Source organism: Chrysochloris asiatica, unplaced genomic scaffold, assembly GCF_000296735.1.
Source record: "Chrysochloris asiatica unplaced genomic scaffold, ChrAsi1.0 scaffold00159, whole genome shotgun sequence".
Classification (NCBI taxonomy): Eukaryota; Metazoa; Chordata; class Mammalia; order Afrosoricida; family Chrysochloridae; genus Chrysochloris; species Chrysochloris asiatica.
In genome coordinates, this window is record NW_006408677.1 from 3,540,341 (window position 1) to 3,547,004 (window position 6,664).

The following is a 6,664-nucleotide window of genomic DNA, read 5'->3' on the forward strand; positions in this document are numbered from 1 at the left end:
ATTTGTTTTTAAGTTAAAGAAAATCTTACTATCAATAGGAAAGAGCTAAAGTTTTATTTTCTTAATCATATGACTAGAGCTTGGTTACCCAACTCTGGCATTTGGGGTTTTATAATTCTTTTTTGTGGAGGGTTATACTGTCCATTTTAGGATGCTTAGAAGCATCCCTGACCTCTACCTACTAGATGCAGGTGACAAAAAATGTCTCAAGATGTTGTCAAATCTCCCCCAGAGAGGGAGTATAAAATCACTTCCAGTTTTGAATCACTGATCAGGAAGAGTTCTATATTATACTGTCTTCTAGCAGTATAAGGATACTAAAATATGCCTTAATAGCAGTATTTTCTTGTTGTTGTTAAGTGCTGTCGAGTTGCTTCCAACTCATGTTGTTGTTGTTGTTAGGTGCCATTGAGTTGGTACCGACTCATAGAGACCCTTATGCACAACAGAATGAAACACTGCCCAGTCCGGGGCCAACCTCACAATTGTTTCCATGCCTGAGCCCACTGATACCGCCTCTTTGCCAATCCATGTCGATGGTGGTCATCCTCTTTTTCTCTGACCCTCCACCTTACCAAACATGATATCCTTCACCATGACAATCTGGTCCCTCCTGACAATCTGTCCTAAGTATGAGAGACCAAGTTTGGCCATCTTGGCCTCCAAGGAGCACTCTGGCTGCACTTCTTCCAAAACGGATCTATTGGTTCTTTTGGCAGCCCATGCCACTTTCCATATTCTGCTCCAACACAATAACTCAAAAGCATCAATTCTTCTATGGTCTTCTTTATTCACTGTCCAGTTTTCACATGCATATGAGGTTATTGAAAATACCATGGCATGGGTCAGGCGCACCTTAGTCCTCAAGCTGACATCTTTGCTCTTCAACACGTTAAAGCGGTCTGGTGCAGTAGATTTACTTAATGCAATACGCCGTTTAATTTCTTGACTGCTGCTTCCATGAATGTTGATAGTTGATCCAAGAAGAATGAAGTCCTTGACAACTTCAATCTTTTCTCCATTGATAAGAATGTTGTTTATTGGTCCAGTGAAATCCAAGTCATAGCGGCCCTGTATAGGGTTTCAAGGAGCACCTGGCGAGTTTGAACCGCTGGCCTTGTGGTTTAAACTAACCTTATGATCGTGTCCTTATCCTACATTGCCATACCAGGAATCCTAATAGCAGTATAAGGATACTAATATAGGCCTTAATTCTTTTATCTTTAAGAAAATAAGAAAAGGTCAACTAAGCAAATTGTTGGGCATACAGATGCTGAAACATAGTAACCCCATGTGTGCTTCATAGGATTTGTAATGGCTACTTTTTCAGAAGTAGATCACCAGGCCTTTCTTCTGAAGTGCTTTTGGGTAGACTCTTACCTCCAGCCTTTCAATTACCAGCCTAGTTATCTGTTTGTACCACCCAGGGGACACTACTCTATGAGTAGGTTCCGACTCATGTAGACCCTGTAAAGGGTTTCTGAGGAGCAGCTGGTGAATTTCAACCACTTACCTTGTAGTTCAAACCAACCTTTTTATCCAGTGCATTATCCCCAGAGCCACCCCAGAACTTCATAATAACTATGAAAAGAGATGGAGGCTGTTTTCAGGTAACTCATTAGTCTTACTTTAGTCTTTACGTATTGAATTTTTTCAGCTTACTTTTTTTTGCCTTTTTTCTTATTTTAAATCAAAAGGCAGTTAAACTGTTTCCTGTAAATTTATACAAGGCAGTTAATATTCTTCTGTTAGCTATTTGGGAAGGGCTTATTATTTATTATTACTAGTCTTTTAAATCACAGCTTAATTACAATATAATCCACATACCATACAATTCATCAACTTGAAGTGTACAGTTCAGTGATTTTTAGTATATCCACAGCTGTCACCACAATCAATTGTAAATCATTTTTATACCACCCCCCACAAAACCATGCTTATTTGCATTTACTCTTCATTCCTCTAGCCCCTCGCAACCAATATCATACTCCCTGTCTCTATAGGTTTGCCTATGCAAATTTATAAATCTCATATAAATGAGATTAGACAATATGTGATCCTTTCTAACTGGTATTGTTCACTTACTCAGTCACTTGCTATTGAGTCAGTTCTGACTCATGGCAACTCCATGTGTGTCACAATAGAACTGTGCTCCGTAAGGTTTGCAATGATAGATTTTTTGGGGAGTTGATTGCCAGGACTTTCTTCCAAGGTGCTTCTGGGTAGACTCGAGCCCCCAAGCTCTGAGGTAGCAGCTAAGTGCATTAACAGTTTGCACCACCCATGAATTCATCCCTGTTGTAGCATGAGTCAGTACATTATTCCTTTTTGTGGCCAAATAAAATTTTGTTGGATACATACCCAAACCCATTTCCATCAAGTCGGTTCCCAGTCATAGCAATGCTATAAGACAGAGTAGAAGTGCCTCATAGAGTATCGAAAGCTCTCGTCTTTGTGGAAGTAAACTGCCACACATTCTCCCTTGGAGTGGCTGGTGGGTTCAAACCACTGATTTTTTTAATCAGCAGCTAACCACTTTAAACACTGCGCCACCAGGGTTCCTTTATAGATTGTGGCAAATGACATTAAATGATAAAAATACAAAATACAAACTTTATTTCTCAACATAAACTCCATCAAATTCAAGACACTTTAAGTGATGATACCAGCCATTTAGTCTGTCCCTAAAGAAGTGAAGGTACTGGGGATTTGACCATGTCAATGCAGTCAAATTTTTACATTATTATCTGAGGAAAAATGGGTATCCTTTAAAGATTTTTAAAGATTGGAAAGTGAAAAGAAGTCAGTAGGAGCCAAATCAGGACTGTAAGGTGGGTGCCTAATGATTTCCCTTGATTGATGAGAGAAATGAGCAGGAACATTGTCATGGTGGAAACGGCTCTCTGGGGGAGCTTTCCCTAGTGCTTTTCTGCTGAAGCTTTGACTAACTTTCTCAAAACACTCTCATAATAAACAGATGCTATCATTCTTTGGCCCTCCAGAAAGTCAACAAGTAAAATGCCTTAAGCTTCACCCAAACTGTCATCATGGCCTTTGCTCTTGACCCGTATATTTTAGCTTTGACTGGACTGCTTCCACTTCTTGGTAATCACTACTTTGGTTATGGTTTGTCTTCAGGATTATATGTTTTTATAGAATATGCCATGCTTAGCGTAGTGGTTACGACTCGGGCTGCGAACCTTAAGGTCAGCGGTTCGAAACTACCAGCCGCTCCGCGGGAGAAAGATGAGGCTTTCTACTCCCGTAAAGATTTACACTCTCGGAAACCCTGTACAGGGTCGCTATGGGTCGGAACCGACTCGACGGCACTTAACAACAACAACATAAATTAGGAGAGAAATTGCTTGGTCATATGTCAATTTTATGTTTAACCTTTTGAGTACTGGCCAGATTGTTTTAGTTAACAAGTTCTAAATATTTTAATATGGACATCATTAGGGACCATTCTTCTGTCTACTACACATTCTTAACAATATTAAGTCTTTTGATCCATGAGCAAAGGATCTTTTTAAATTTCTTTCAGTGATGTTTTGCATTTTTCAGTGTACAAGTCTTACACTTCTTTTGTTAAATGTATTACTAAGTATTTTATGCTTCTTGATGTGATTGTAAATGGAATTGTTTTCTTAATTTCATTTTGGATTATTCATTACTAGTATATAGAAATATAGTTAATTTCGCATATTGGTTTTGTGTCATGAAACCTTGCTGAACTTGTTTATGAGCTCTAATATTTTTGTGTGGAATTTCTTATGGTCATACCATCTGCATATATAAGTGGTTTTACTTCTTCCTCTCCAATAAGGATGCCTTTTTTAATCTTTTCTTGTCCAATTGTCCTAATTAGAACCTTCAGTATATTGTTGAATACAAATGGTAAGAGCAGACATCCTTGTTTTGTTTTTATTTTAATGGGAAAGCATTCAGCCTTTCAATCCTTAAGCATGATACTTGTTGGAATTTTTTATAGATAGCATTTATTAGATTGAGGAAGATACTTTTTATTCCTACTTTATTCAGTATTTTTATTATGAGAGGGTTTATCAAATGCTTTAAATGCTTTTTTTTCCTTTTGCTTCCTTTGAGATGCTTATGTGTTTGTTTTTAAAATTTGTTTTATTGAAGAATTAATTGACTTCTCATACAGAGTTGTATAACCTTCACCACTATGAAATTCAATAATATTTTCTTCACCTCAAAAAGACATATGCTATCTGCGAGCCCTGGTGTGGCACTGTGGGTTAATGTGCTGGACTTCAAAGTCTGTTTGAACTGCAAGGTTGGCAGTTCAAGCTCACCAGCTGCTCCTCAGAAACCCCACATAGGATCACTATGGTTTGGAACCGAATCAATGGCACTTAGCAACAACCACATACGTGAGCAATAACTCTTCATGCTCCCCTCTGTTGATCCTTTGAAAACTACAATTGTACTTTTTGTCTATACTGATTTGCTTATTCAGGACATTTATATAAATGGAATCATATATATATATATATATATAGCCTTTTGTTTTTTTCACTTGGAATTATGTTCTCAAGGTTCATCTATGTTGTAGCATATATCAAATTATCATTCCTTTGTATGGCCAGATAATATTCCATTGTATGGATATGACATTTTGTGTGTGTGTGTGTTCACATGTACATGCATTTCATTGTATGGATGTACACCATATTTATCCATTTGTCAGTTAATAAACATTGAGTTGTTTCTACTTTATAGCTCTTAGAAATAAAGATGTTATGAGTATTCGTGTACAAGTTTTTGTATGGGCATACATTTTCATTCATTTCCACCTAAAAGTGGAATTGTTGGATCATATGGTAAATTTATGCTCAACTTTATTAAGAACAGTTATACTGTTTTCCAAAATGACTGCACAATTTTATATTTCTACCAGCAATGTATCAGCGTTCCAATTTTTAGACATTTTCTCCAACACTTGTTATTTATTATCCAGCTTTTTGCCTTATCCAAGGTCAAAAAGATTTACTCCTATGTTGTTTGTCTATTTTATCTAAAGCGTATAATACGTTCGCATACAATTGTTAATACTATCCTTTACCATCCTTATTTCTGTAAGGCTAGTAAAGATAGCTTCTGTTTAATGTTGATTTTTATTTGAATCCTCTCTTTTTTAACCTGATCCGTCTAGATAATAATTGATTTCTTGGCTGCTGCTTTCATGATTGTTGATTGTGAATCCAAGCAAAATGAAATCTTTGACAGCTACAGTCTTTTCTGTTTATTGATCCAATTGTGAGGATTTTTATTTTCTTTACATTGAGGTGAAGACTATAGTCTTTAATCTTCATCACTAAGTGTTTTAAGTCCTCTTCCCTTTTACCAAGCAGGGTCATATCATCTTGCATATCACAGGTTGGTAATGAGTCTTCCTCCAATACTGACATCATGTTCGTCTTCATATAACCCAGTTTCTTGGATTATTTGCTCAGCATACAGATTGAATAAGTATGATGAAAGAGTACAGCCCTGATGCACACCTTTCCTGATTTAAAATCCCTTGTTCAATTCAAATGGCTGCCTCTTGGTCTATGTACAGGCTTCTCATGAGCACAATTCAATGTTCTGGAATATCCATTCTTCCCAATGTTATCTGTAGCTTGTTAATGATCAAAAGCCTTTGCAAAGTTAATAAAGTACAAGTAAACATCTTTCTGGTAGTCTCTGCTTTCAGCCAAGACCTATCTGATGTCAGCAATGATATCCCTAGTTCCTTGTCCTTTTCTGAATCCATCTTGAATTTCTGGCAGTTCTCTGTCGATGTACTGTTGTAGTCGGTTTTGAATTATCTTCAGAAAAATTTTACTTGCATGTGATATTAATGATGTTGATTGATGATTTCCACATTCTGTTAGGTCACCTCTCTTGGGAATGGGCACAAATATAGATCTCTGCCAATTGATTGGCCGGGTAGCTGTCTTTCAAATTTCTTGCCATAGATGAGTGAGTGTCTCCGGTGCTGCATCAGTTTGTTGAAAGATTTCAATTTGTATTCTATCAATTCTTGGAGCACTGTTTTTCACCAGTGCCTTTAGTGCACACCACCACAGTACAACAAACTGACAGACGAGTGATGGACACCAGGATTGGGACCCCATTATTCTTGTACAGCCACAACTGGAAGAGAGCTTTTGTCCTATGCAAGGCAGTTCAGTGTTGAAGATGAAGATAAATAATGACTGCCTGTCCCTTCCATTGAGATACTGTATCCCTTGACTGGGAGCACTGTGGTTCTGTAGGATAAGCATTGGACTGTTAAACACTAGGTGGGTGGTTTGAACCCACCAGCTGCTCTGAGAGAAAACAATGAGACTCTTTGCTCCCTCAAAGAATTATAACCTGGTAAACCATATACAGGGTGGTTATGAGTCGGAGTCAACATCACTTGAGTAGTGTTCTAAGGGGAAAAGACCCCAAATTCAGACATTTTATGTTGTTAAGTGTCATCGACCCTGTACAGGGTTTCCAAGAATCGGCAGGTGGGTTCAAACTGTTGACCTTTTGGTTAGGAGTCCAGTGCTTATCCTACAACGCCACACTAAGACATTTAACTTATTAAGCCTTAAACAAAACAAAGACAAATCATCTGAATGAGGGAGACCAGCACGAGGCCATA